Raw genomic sequence first — 14,482 nt, 5'->3', positions numbered from 1 at the left:
ACTTAGAAAATACCTCATAATTTCACCTAGGGAGACATCATTATCAATCTATGTGACCTCACCTCTTGCATCAACATTATTTGTTCATTAGTAATCTTTGCTTTAATTTTGGGGCTCCAAGGTCGTCCTCCATTACCTTTTGTATTATTCCACCTAAATCTTTGAGACGCCAAACAATGACACATAATTTCTTACAAGCAGATTCTATGGTGTGAATAGGATTTGAATCCATGACTTTTTGAGTTAAATTATGAATATAAAAAAATATCATACATAGATAGATTTTTTTAAAAAAATGAGTAGAAAATATAATAACTTTTACCTTATTTAATATAAGAATAGTTGTCATAATCGAGAAATAGAATAACGTTTAGTTTATTGTATTGCATCATCCTTTTTTATGTGGCTATTTATTTGTTGCCTCATTTTATATCCTGCAATTATCATGAACCAACATTATTATTCTTATATTCACTTTTTTTTATTATTCCTTCACTATATTTATTCTCTCATTATGAAAGTCTCTCAAACGGTCAAACCTTCTACATTAGCAAAATCTATTGTTGCGTGTTTTTAAAAGGACAAATTTATTTTTTGGTGTTTTCTTTGATTCAATACTAAAACTAATCAACACTATTTTAATATTATTATATCAACTTCTCAAATTCAGCGCAACACCATTTTAGTATCATTATATAAATTTTTCAAATTTTTGAGTCGGATTTTTTATTATTCTAACTTTATATTATATATCTTTCATTTTATTGAAAATTTATATTGTTTACATTATTGCTTCATGATGTCCGCGTATATCCTACTTTTCAAACCTCATTTATAGAACTATACTAAATATTATAATTATTCAATTTATGTATGTCAATTAAAAAAAAAAAGATCTCTTTATAAAATTTGACCTTATACCCGCGCATGTTGAGAACGTTGTCTGATAGCAAAAAAGGTTCAACAAAAAAAAAAAAAACATCCAGGGAGTACGTTTTACGCCCAGAGTCTACGTTTTTACGCTTGGAGCTTACGCTCCAAATTCTTGGACTTACGCCCCAAATTCTAAGACTTATGCCCTATAGATCTACATCTTCAATTTGTATTCCAGAGCAATTTTGATATGCCCCACTCCAAAATTCACCCAAAACTCACCCCTAAAATTGTTTTTGAAAACACTGATTTGGACCAAAACTCTTTTTTTTTTCGTGCCTTTTTATCTCAAGGCAACACTTTTTTTTCTTCGAGAAGGCATTTGTCTTTTCTTCCAGTAGAGGCGCCGCCATATTGCCTTGTTGGCTACTACTAATTAAGTGAGTGTTTTGTAGTGTGTATTGTATTATCTTGAAAATATGAAATCTAACTTGGATGTTAAATTATTATAATATCTCAAATTAAAAATATATTTATTTTTTTATATTATATTAAAAGCAAATACTTTTTATATCAAAGGATTGTTTTTTCAGTAGGGTTATGATTTTTTTATGGATTATGACTTTTTTGAAGAGTTGTGATTTTTGTGTAGGATTGTGACGTTTCTGATAAGGCTCAATAAATACATGTTTATACTACTCTTTTTTTACTATAAATAAATGACTTATTTTTAACCTAGGTAACTTGAATGTTTAATAAGCAGACATCTTTTCATATTAAAGAATTTGACTTTTTTAAGGGTTGACTTTTTCAAGGAATTGTGATTTTTCAGAAGAATTTGTGACGTTTCTGATAAGATACAATAAACATATGTTAATACAACCCTTTGTTGGGAATAATTATATAGGCTTCCTCTCATTTTTAAATAAAGGTCAAACGTTCTACACTCCTTTATATCATAGGTTCTTATCTACATTATGAGAACATAAGACCTTAAAAACTCAAACAACAACGTAAGACATTGCAATGCTCGATCAAGTCCCTTGTTATGTATGAGAGTAGTTCTTTCTTGAAAATGACTTTTCCTTGTATATTCTTGATTTGCAAAAACTAGGTTTAATCTTGTCATCATGTTCTCTTTGTAAGAGAGACATAAATCTAGGAGCAACACCATTGGTTGAGGACTACGTCCTTTCCACACCTCTGCTGCAGTGTTGACCAACCACTATAGTTTCTGCAACTTTACAACTGCACAGATAGGGATGTCACACAAGTAACTATTAGATTGAGAAATAGAACCAAAAGACCTTGACAAAGGTTGATTTGGGATCCATTCATGCCCAATTAACAACTACTTTAAAAGGACCCTCCATTAGAAAGAATAGTTTATGCATTTTGTGATCATGCTTAGGCAAAGTCTGTATCTCTCATCCTGCTTTAATTTCTATCGGTCTAGTACCTTGTCTTTTTTTTCAGTCGATCCTAGTCCTACTTTTAATATTTCTGCATTTTCGTTTGACTCTTACCTTTTGAGTCGTTGTATTTAATTTTTGAAATTGTAATTAAACTGTAGCCTAACTAATATAGTTGAGAGACTTGTTAGTGTTATTATTGGATTCGAGTTCATAACATTGGCGCTTTCGTCGATCATTCTCCAATGGTTGCGGTGTTGCTAGATCGATTTAGTGGTGGTAATCTAGAAGAGTGGATTTTTCGAGCGGAATGGTGTTTTACCTACCTTGGCTTCTCCGAGAAGGACTGACTACCTCTTCCTTCCTTCTATTTTGATGGTGAAGCTCTTATTTGGTTTGATGGTTTGTTTCGCAACAAACAATTCTATGATTGGAACCATTTCAAGGTGAAATTGCTTTTGGGATTTCGACAATGGAGCTTCCTAAGTTCAATAGAGAATGTGACCTGTTTTGACTCCATTAATGTAGCTCCGCCAGAAGTTCTTCATGTTGCAATTGAATCTGATTTAGCCAATGGAAAACGAAAGGAGGCCACAGAATCGAAAAATGCTTCTGATTTGGATGGCGACAACTCGCAACTTGCAGCTAATTCTAAGGCCCCTCCAAATATCTTTGACGTTTCCATCGGCAAATTTTTGCACCCCACAAAAGTTTGCGGTAAGATTTTGGAGCAGGCAATAGGTAACCATGTGATGTATGTGAGAAGACAAAACAAAAGGACAAAGCTGAGCTCTCCTACATATTTTGTGTGCAATATTCTTATGAACACTCTTAAATGGCTTTCCCCAACCAATTATTCTAGTTGGAGCAAGAATCTGCAAGCTTATTATTACTCCCTCCGTTCCTTTTATATGTCATCCCTTTCTATAAATAGTTGGATCATAATACTTGTCATTTTATAAAATCAATGCATAAATTACCATATTCTTTCTATTATACCCTTGATAGAGTAGTTAATTAGTTTTGAAAATATATATACTTTGACCAACCTAGGAAAACTAATAAGTAATTAATATTCATTGGCGTACTTCATACATTGATTAATTATTCTCTCCATTCACTATTCCATAAAATTTGATTTATAGGTGAACCATAATACTTGTCATTTTATAAAATCAATGCATAAATTACCATATTCTTTCTATTATACCCTTGATAGAGTAGTTAATTAGTTTTGAAAATATATATACTTTGACCAACCTAGGAAAACTAATAAGTAATTAATATTCATTGGCGTACTTCATACATTGATTAATTATTCTCTCCATTCACTATTCCATAAAATTTGATTTTGAAAATAAACTCAAAAATTTAAATAGTCATCCAAATACATTTTAATTTTTGAAATCTAGCATATTCATCATTTATTGAAGAAAGTTGACTTAAGAAAACATTAAATAAGGGTAGAAGGGTATAGTTACTTAATTTCTTAATGCAAGTGCAATCTAAAAAGGTGACTTGTCAAAAGGAACGGAGGGAGTATTTCTCAACGGGTCTTGTTGTTTCTCACACCTTTTTGAATCTTCCATTTGATCCTGGTATACCAGATACTCCTCTACTCTATGGTGCCGACAAGATTATGGTTACAATTAGTCGTTTTTTTCTCCTACTAATATTGTAAGAGTTGCATTGTGGGGTGAGCAAGTTTGTGGCCTTGGGCTGAATCATGTAAGCACTGCAGCAACACCATTTGAAAATGTTAGTAGTAAGCTTATTCCTTCGGAGAACTTTACATCTTTGTTGGTGATGCCAGTAGTAAGATCAATGTTGCCCATCATATTTAGTGAAAGGTATCGCGGCACAAGATACTTTGGAGGAGACAGGTGCATTGACATTACAACAAGACTGTGTCGAGAAAATGCTTTAGAAATTTTAAAATTTGATCCTATCATATGGAGACTCAATGTTCAGTTATTGCCTAGATTCCTCGCAAACTTTGAAGTGTCTATTGCTCCACTGGAATCGCATGAGAAATGTGCAACATTTTTAATCAAAGTTGATTATTGCTAGTGCAAGTTCTTATGCTCGCCTATGTGGTTTATGTGTGTATCGCAAGATAGGTAAGAAGTTATTTTCTTGGCGAACATGGCACATATCAATGGCTTGGTTGTTGCTAAGGTTATATGTTCTCCTGTTAAGTTTGCAATTGTTGTTACATGTGCTACACAGTTTATGGGTGGTCAAGTTTATGTTTTCATTGTGTTGGACAAGAGCTTTTCTGTCTTTGAGGATTTGGATAATGAGCAGCACCTGTTTGTTGATATTGTGAAAATTATACTAGTTCACATGCTATTTTTTGGCACCATAGCACAATTTGGCTTGGCTACAATTGGTGGGGATTGCACTACTAAAATTATTCTTGATTCGAACCTTGAAGACAAGGTTCTAATTGAGGACGGGAGTATTGTTATGAATCAGTCCAAGCCCAGGGTCGATACCGATAGGGATGTCACACAAGCAACTATTGGATTGAGAAATAGAGCCAAAAGACCTTTACAAAGGTTGATTTGGGATCTAGGCCCAATTAGCAATTAGTTTAAAAGGACCCTCCATTATAAAGAATAGTTTATGCATTTTGTGATCATGCTTAGGCAAAGTCTATACCTCTCATCCTGCTTTCTATCGGTCTAGTTGTACATTCCTCGTCTCTTGTTCAGTTGATCCTAGTCCTTACTTTCAATATTTCTGCATTTTCATTTAGCTCTTACCTTTGAGTCGTTGTATTTACTTTATGGAATTGTAATTGAACTTTAGCCTAATTAATATAGTTGAGAGACTGGCTAGTGTTATTATTGGATTCAAGTTCATTACAGCTGCACACCATTGACTTGTTCTCTGCTTGATTCCACTGCAGACCAGGTCCCTTTGCATCATAGTTTGTTAATTCATCAAAACCAAGAATACAACAGCGAGCAACATATAGCTCTTTAGTGCAGAAACATGTTGTGTTACACTTCACTTCAAATGAACGTACCATTTATCTATGGGAGAAAATTATCGCTAATAATTTTGCACTATGCTTGTGACCTATTTGGTTTGCTGCTTTCCATGAGTAGATTCGTGTTTGTTGTCCTATATATGTTTCTGAACTATTTGCTTACACTGCTTGCGAGAAGGCTGATGGTCTTAAGCAACTGAAGAGGTCTAAATGATCTCCATTTTCAAATGGAGGATGTGTAAGAGGTGGCCCTCTAAATTTTTTATGTGATAAAATGAAGGAAAAGAGTCAAAAATACCCCCTTAACTTTCGTTTATTAGTTAATTTTATTCTTTGTTATTCATCATTATATATATATATATATTAATCGTATTATTGTTCAAAGTTGAAGCATATGAGTATATACGGAAATATATGCCAACTGAATTGTCAAAGATAATGTACTTATACATATATGGGAATATGAATCAATTCTGAAACTACATACATAACTTATTTTAATTAGTAAGTGATATGTGGAGAGGCATAATTATGGTTGATTCAATGTATTTTATTCAATATGATACTAAGCATTTATTATATTATACATATATAATAACAGTATTATTGTTTGTACTAATTCAACTTTTGTAGGGTTATTTTGATATTCTAACCTTTTTTTGTTTCCCCTTCCACACTTTTAACCTTTTTTGTTCCATTTTTAGTAATATATGATATGATTATTGATAATGTTATTATTATATAAAAAGTATTCAATCAGTCCTTATAAATAATGGCCTATGTACTCCCTGAAAAAGAAAAAGAGAAGAAGCTACACCATTGAAATCGATTCTTATTCTTACTCCATATAGATTTTTCGAGTTTCATAAACTATTTATTTGATTTAAATAGTTTATTCTTCACTGGTTTCTGCCAATTGCAATGGTTTTACTAGTATCACTGGACCTTGCATGTTCCAATAAATTAGGCTGCACGCGAATTCTTCACTTTGATGTCGACACTCGTACGCAGCCGTTTGACATTTTTGAACATATAAGACAAAATTCATGTAATTTGCAACATAAATATTAATAGAAACATTGTATCACCCCCAAATATATACACATATAGAATTTTTCTAATAATAATTATATCAATTTTTTCAATACACAAATATAGTCTGATAATAGATTTATCACTTTTTTTTATACATACATATATATAAAAAATTCTCATACATAAATACAATTGATTGAATCAATATGTATCAATCGGAGAAGAAGAAGAAGAAGAGAAGATCCAAAAGAAAAGAAGTCTTGAAAAACCAAATGAACCCAAAATGAAAATAATTTAGGTAAAACCTTAATTGGATTTTGTATTAATATAAAAAACAAAGAGAGAAAACAAAAAAGCTTCACACAATGAATTGATTGTAATATTTGTAATTATACGTACAGTTTTGGTAAATATTTAAACTTTTCATTTACCTTCAATATCATCCTTTTTGTAATCTGTCCTAACATGTTTAAAATCACAATTTTCATAACTCATGTTTTTTTCTATCGAACTATCCCTACAGAATCAAACATCGCTATATAAATTGAAATGAAAGGGGTGGTAAATTTGTCTATATAAGTGAGCAAGCCCGTTACGTCTAATATTCACAACTTCTCTTAGGAAAAAAAAAACAGGGCAATATGAATCAAGCAGAGGAATCCAAATTGTCGAAGCCTCATGCATGCAGTATGCATTCCATTTCCAGCACAAGGCCATATAAATCCTATGCTCAAATTAACACGGACTTCAATCACCAACGATTGCTCGAATCGCGAGGTCCCAATTCCCTCGTTAGCCTACCTTCCTTTCGTTTCGAGTCCATACCTGATGGACTCCCTCCCTCTAACGAGGATTCCACACAAGACTCTCCGTCTTTGTGTGAGGCATCTAAGAAGTCGTGTTTGGTTCCTTTCAGAGACCTCGTTACGAGACTAAATAATAATTCCAATTTCCCTTCTATTTCTTGCATTGTTTCTGATGCTGCTATGAGCTTCACTCAACAAGTTTCTCAGGAATTGAGTGTTCCTAATGTTGGACTTTGGACTTCTAGTGCTTGTTCCTTGTTGGCTTTCACACAATATCCTAAACTTGTCGAACAAGGCTACTCTCCACTAAAAGGTATGAAAACTAACATCTATTAGGCGTAGTCAGGATTTGAAGATGCAGTTAGGTTCACAGTTCTAATTTATTTTTACTGGTTGAATTTCAGATGAAAGTTATTTAGACACGATTATAGATTGGATACCTGGCATGAAAGGCATTCGTCTAAAGAATTTACCAAGCATGATCAGAGCCAGAGTCGATGATCCAAATTATATTATAATCAAATTTGTAATGGAAGAAATCATGGACAAAATTCCCAAATTCTCTGCACTAATTTTGAACACATTCGACACGCTAGATGTTGGAATGTATGCTACCACTAGTCTAGATGGGACCAGGTCCTCAGCACAGTTACAAAACAGAAAATAAATAAAGTGCTGAAAGTAAAGATTGCACAACAACTTTACGTGGAAACCTCCTTGCTCAAGGGAGTAAAACCACGACCTGGCCTGCCAGGACTTTTCAAAACTTCTTTTACTAATCTTCTCCAAGCAAAAAAGCAAAAGCAAGTTTACAAACTAGGATTAACCTACTAATCCCAACTCTAAGTAATACCTCCTATTACTTAGATGAGCTAGAGCGGACACAACACCGCTTACTATACTAATCCTAACTGATTAATATAGACCTTTTAGAGTAAGAGCCTAAGTTACCCTTAACCTAGTTCTTACAATGATTCAAACGAGTTTGACAACATTTCTTTTACAAGAAAACTGATCTTACAATATAAGAGCTATTACAATGAAGTAAAATAACAGCTAATGCCAGAAGCTCTTGAATGAATCGATCAGATCCTCTCACTGTTCTTGAAGCATGAAAATCTCTCTCTTTGAATGAATGAATATGTTCTTGTGTATTGTTTAGTATATACCACAAAAAGTTATTACCAAACGTACAAGCAACATCCTTGTTTCTGATTGGTGAAGTACTCTGCAGCTTCACCAACTCTTCTGACGCAGACAGCTTTTACAGCTGTACATAACTTTTACACCTGGACGAGTATTCATACTCTGCAGAGGACCAGGTCCCTGCATACGTGAGGAGATCATCAAAACACCAAGTCCCTGTTCTTATCACTAGAGAGTGACATTTTGCAACAAATTGCAACCAAGTTCCCTCCAGTTAATTATACTATTGGACCCCTACATCGCTTTGTGTTGAATAATACAACTCAAGACGAAGACTTGAAATCCATCGGTTCAAATCTATGGAAAGAAGACACTTACTGTATCGAATGGCTGGACACGAAGAAACCAAATTCTGTTGTTTATGTGAATTTTGGAAGTATTACTGTGCAGTTAATTGAATTTGCATGGGGACTTGCAAATACTAAAATGAATTTTTGTGGATTGTTCGATCTGATTTAGTCATGGATGATTCAACAATTTTGCCTTATGAATTTCTTGCGGAGACTAAGGAAAGAGGTTTATTAAGTGGTTGGTGCCCTCAAGAACAAGTTTTACGTCATGCGTCAATTGGAGGATTTTTAGGTCACTGTGGCTGGAATTCAACTTTCGAAAGCATATCATTTGGTGTGCCAATGTTATGTTGGCCTTTCTTTGCGGATCAACAAACGAATTGTTGGTTTAGTTGTAATTGTTGGGGTGTCGGGATTGAAATTGATAGTGATGTGAAGAGGGAAGTGATTGAGGAGGTTGTGAGAGAGTTGATGATTGGAGAAAAGGGTAAAGAGATGAAAGAAAATGCATTGAAGTGGAAGAATTTAGCAGAAAAAGCAATCACTTCTCCAACTGGATCATCTTATATGAATTTCGACAAGTTGGTTAGGGAAGTGCTATTGCCAAAAGCTTCTTCATTTCTTCCACTAGATTGACATGTTCAAATAATGTTCTACTTTTTTCTTATCTGTTTTTTGTCCTCTTAAAAAAAAGAAGGAAAAGGGCCTAAAATACCCCTTAACTATGTGAATTGGTACAAAACTACCCTTCATTTACCTATCGAACCTAAAATGCCCCTGACATCAACATTTTGGCTCTTTTTTGCCCTTATCTTTAACAGTCTAAATGATAACCACAATTAACAAATTCATTAATGACGTGTTACTATCCTATTGACTACCCTAACAGTTAATTAAATTAATTAAAAAAACGCACAAAAGATCCACCCGCTCCACCCAGAAAGTCCCACCCGTTGAAAATGGACATTTTCTTCTTTCTTTCTTTGGGATTGTCATCATCAAACTGAGCAGCAATAAAGCTCTCAAACATGGAGGCACATTTGGGAGATTTTGGGCTGGCTAAAGCCGTTCGCGATAATTATGATTCCTACAACACTGAATCAAATTTGTGGTTTGCTAGTTTGTTTGGTCATATTGCTTGTAAGCTCCCGTACCAGTTGAGATTAAGTAGATCGCAAGGAAGAAAATCACCTCGTGTACCTTTCTAGGTTCGTGATAGAGGTCAGTGTCACAAGGTTTCAAACTCGGGATCACTCTAGACATTATCAAGTGAATCAATCCCGAAAAGAACAAATAAGGCAAAAGATTATTTGTTTAGTCCTTCTAGCACAAATGACCCTCGGGAATTTCTGGATTATTAAGAAGTATTACCAGGAGGTAGACAGTGGAAGAGACAAGAACTATGGAAAATCTTCCGAAGAATGCATCAGCCAGAAATCCTTCAAGCGATGGCATCAAAGTGAGGCTTTTGGGTGGATATTTTGTGGTCTTTTTAATTAGTTCAATTAACTGTTAGGGTAGCCAATAGGATAGTGACATGTCATTAATGAATTTGTTAATTTGAGTTATTATTTAGACGGTTAAAGATAAGGGCAAAAAAGAGCCAAAATATTGACGTCAGGGGAATTTTAGGTCCGATAGGTAGATGAATGGTAATTTTGTACCAATTCACATAGTTGAGGGGTATTTTAGGCCCTTTTCTGTACTTTTTAAGATATAGATATAAATTTTTATAGTAACAACAACTTGACGAATAAATATAATTGGTTACATTATCACAAAAACATCATCAATTTTAAGAAGAGAAAAATATCAAAAACGCCTCCAAATTTGGCGTGGATTAGTCATTTCGTTCTCAAACTACTGAGTTTAACAAACTAAGCTTAAATACACTCCTCTTATGTCACATGACATAGCAAGTGATTATAGTTTCTTTTTAGTGCATGAAAGATTAGAAAACCGTCACATTAGACATTTTTCTTAAAAAGAAATTTCCCTTCAATTTTTAGTTTCCAACCCCTACAATATTCTTCTTCTTCAAAGGAATGGGGAACCACCACGTCGAAAAGGCAGTTCAACCGTTTAATCAATAGTTTCCCTTACCACATTAATCAATGTTTTCAAGCTTAAAATCCTTTGATTCCATGGAAGTCAAAGGATTATGTTGTGATATTGGAGAAAAACTTTTGGTCGGGAAGAGAGGTGAGACGCTGAACTATAACCAAACCCCTCTAACTTTTATTTCTTTATGTTAATTTTTTAAAATTAAATTAAAGAAATAATATAATGCCACATGTCAATACAATTAACGGCTCTTTTGTCTAATGTCCACAACGACCTCCTTATTTTGATATTTTGTTTTCATCCCAAACGAACGTTACACTTACAAGTCTGTTCTCTCTTCTCTTCTCAGACTCTTCTTCACTACCATTCTCTTCCACAGTAGCACTTAAATTAGGCGATGAAGATGGGTTTTAATTTCTCAATTTTACTTCTTCTTCGATAAAACAATTTACTTTTTTTTGTGGGTGTATGCAACAACAAAATGGTGAAGATGATGGTGGCGAGAATAAAATTGGCAAATGAGTAGAGACATTGCTATGCTTCTTGAATCCATTTTCGTATGCCAATGCTAGTATTCAGGTACCTTTTCCCATTTTCGTCTGACTTAGGGTTGGGGGTTTAGTTGATTTGATTGAATAATTTATATGTTACCTCGAAATCAACTCGTAGGAATGGGGAATTTGGTATATCAGTCATGGGTGTTAGCTCTCTCTTCTGTTACTGCTTAGAATTAGTAATGAAACATATGATTTTGCTTTTCTTCAAACCCTTCTTCTTGTATTTTGATGAATTTTAGTGAATTCAATTGATATGACTTTGGATCTTCATGGATTCATTTTCCTTCTCGTTTCTGTGCTATTTTAGCTGTATTTATCTATTTTCTTTCTGTATCAATTAATGATTGTTTGATCCTGATAATTACTCAAATGATTTTCACCTCTTCAATATGGATTTCCCAACTTTTTGAGTTTTGCACAAATACAATCTGAAAAAAAAAAATTAATATGGGAAATTTCAATCAACTAGCAGCTTCATAGAGGCTGAGTTTTTGAAAATTGATATTAATATTCCGTTGAATGTGGGGGAAATAGTTTGTTGCCGTGGAGATGTTTGATCAAAGTCCCAAAAGAATTTTAGTTTAGTGGAATATTATGAACAATTATGATTTGTTCAACACATTTTAATACTTGAACAGATGCTCAAACTTGTCTCAGCGGACAAGTAAGTATTATAATTTTGAGTATGCATATCTAGACACCTCAACTATGAACACTCCAACTTACAAAATGATCATCTACACACCTCCAAAATTTATGTGTCAGGTAGTGTCGGGTGTCTACAAGACACAATGAGGACGAGTTCAGAGTGTTAGTTGTCAATTGAGACCTCAACAAACCAAGTTGAGGTGTCTAGATGTACCACTCTCAAAGTTGGAGTGCTTACTTGCCAGCTAAGACAAAGTTTGAGTATGTTTATGCATTCTTATTTCTTTTTTTTTTCTCAAGAACTCATCTCTATTCTGCTGCTCTCTCGTTTGAATGTTCAATCAGATGCTTGGATAATTGTTTCAACTTCACGTTATTGTGGCAAATTTTGTGTTCAACTATTGTATATCTATTATGGATTCACAAATTTTACAAGAGTTTGACCTCTTTGTAGCTTCAAATAGCCGGTCCCGAACCCGGATAATGAAAGTGGTTTGCAGTAGGTTGATGACCAGGTTCAATGGGGAATTTTAGTCAATGCAACTGTACGCAATCTCAGTCAGTTCTCTTTCTCTCTTTCTTTGTGTTTTTTTGAATTTCTGTTGAACTAATATTTGTGTATCACCATGACTTTGGATCCTTTACAACGTTGTTTACTTATATTTGATCTCTAGGTTGATTTAATTTTCTCGTGTATCTAAAGTCCAAATTCATCTTCTCTTATTATGTATCCAGAAGAAAAAGCAAGTTATGCTATCCCTATACGCGATATGTATTTTAGGAGCTCTAACTGCAAACAGGGAATCAATTTGTTATTCAACATAGATAGTAGAACTAGAATAGGAATTCCCATTGGGATTGTAGTTATACCTAATACAGCAGCTCTGAGCCTAAATTCCCTAGTGTTAAAAGCCTACAAACTATGGTTTCACCACATAATTTTCCTGCTAATTGGCCTTTCTTAGCTTACCAATCACCTATAACTACATGAAACTAGTTTATACATTCATTATGTCATAAAAAGTTTTGCCACATTAAAATATAATAGTGAAGTCACTCAGCTAGTAAGTTATTGATTTGACGACAATAATGTGAAATTAGCTCTCACAAAAATGTTAACTACATTCCGTTCTTGTTTCAGTCAAACCAGAATGGTGGTTTCACATATATTTGATATCCAACACTTTAGTAACAACTTAGTTTATCATCAATTGAAGTCTTAAATTTTCATGCTCTTCAGTTAGAGAAAGATATTTGAATGGCATGATCAGTTATCCAAATATAGAATCTATACATATCATTCCCATGTTCAATGTGTCGTTATCTCCATGTTGATTTGACACTAAAATCTTTATGTCTCAACCATTCACCAAAGTCTGTCTATTTTATTATTACCTTCTAGAGTCAACATTCGTCCACAATATATTTTGCTATATCTACAAGATCATTTTGTAACTAGGTTAGTAATACAAGACTCATGGATCGTTTCATCAATTTTACATTATATATTAAGGAAATATCTAGAATTTAAGACGTATGCGCCTAGTTGGGAAAGGAGAGGACAGAACATGTAGCTCAGGGGGACAGGGGCATGCTGGACAAATCCCAATGCCAGACCCCAGCCTCGCGCCACAAGGTGCTGTATTGGTCTGAAATATACTGCATGTAAGCTGTTGTTGTGTTGATTGTTTATTTTCCATCTTGCTTGTCTCTTTTGTTAAACAGTATTATAGTTCTGAACTATAAGTCTTGTCTCATTTCATCTGATGCTTGTCTTCTAAGTCTTTTGATTCTCATATGTGAAACTTGTTATTTGTCTAAGATAACTATGCCTTTAGCCTTCCTTGGTAATGTTGCAAATGAATCATAGCATTTTGTCCCTGCAAAACTAAAACACCAGTTAGCTAAAAAATCTGCAGCGTTGTTGCCTTCTCTGTGTGTGAGCTGAAGCTATATGAGACCTCCTTCAATCAGCTCTCTTATCTTCCTTCAAAGTCGTAGCCTCATCAAATAGACTAGTAGAGTCTGCCATCCTTCTACATAGAGCATATTGAGTATCCCCTTCATCATTTCTAATACAAAATGTTATAGAACTTGGACCAAGGTTTCCTTTAGAAGCACCATCTGAATTACATTTAAACCAACCTTGATTAGGTAGTTTCCAACTTACATGTACAGATCTTATCACAGATTTGTATTTTTGAAGAAAATCCATCAAAAGGGGACATTCTTGTGGGATGTTCTTCATCCATGGATACAAAATCAGGGTTAAAAGATGAGTGTTTCTAGAGATCTCATATATCACTCTCCTCCAAGTCATAGTGCCTCCATAATTCACCTTATTTCTTCTTTTCCATAACCGCCAGCATATCATACCAGGAATAGGTAAATGATCCGACCCCGTTCTAGGTAAATGATCCACCTCCATAGTCGAGAACCATTCCAAAAGATGCGAGTTTGCCAATATTCGATCCAACCTTTTCAAAATACAATTAGGCTACCTTTAAAAGGGATTTTTTCATGTGCACAAGAATTAACACAAAATGCAAAATCTTCCATCTCATGCTGAGTTACAGGTAAACCCCTTATTTTT

The 14,482-nt window shown here is 34.0% G+C and overlaps 1 pseudogene; it reads left to right on the top strand.

The window, feature by feature from the left end:
- Positions 1-6,959: 6,959 nt before the first annotated feature.
- LOC102597857 (7-deoxyloganetin glucosyltransferase-like) lies at positions 6,960-9,260 on the top strand (annotated as a pseudogene).
- Positions 9,261-14,482: the final 5,222 nt, after the last annotated feature.

The sequence above is a fragment of the Solanum tuberosum genome, unplaced genomic scaffold, assembly GCF_000226075.1.
Source record: "Solanum tuberosum cultivar DM 1-3 516 R44 unplaced genomic scaffold, SolTub_3.0 scf00937, whole genome shotgun sequence".
Lineage (NCBI taxonomy): Eukaryota > Viridiplantae > Streptophyta > Magnoliopsida > Solanales > Solanaceae > Solanum > Solanum tuberosum.
Note: the sequence above shows the minus strand (reverse complement) of the source record. Positions and strands in the feature narration are given on the sequence as shown.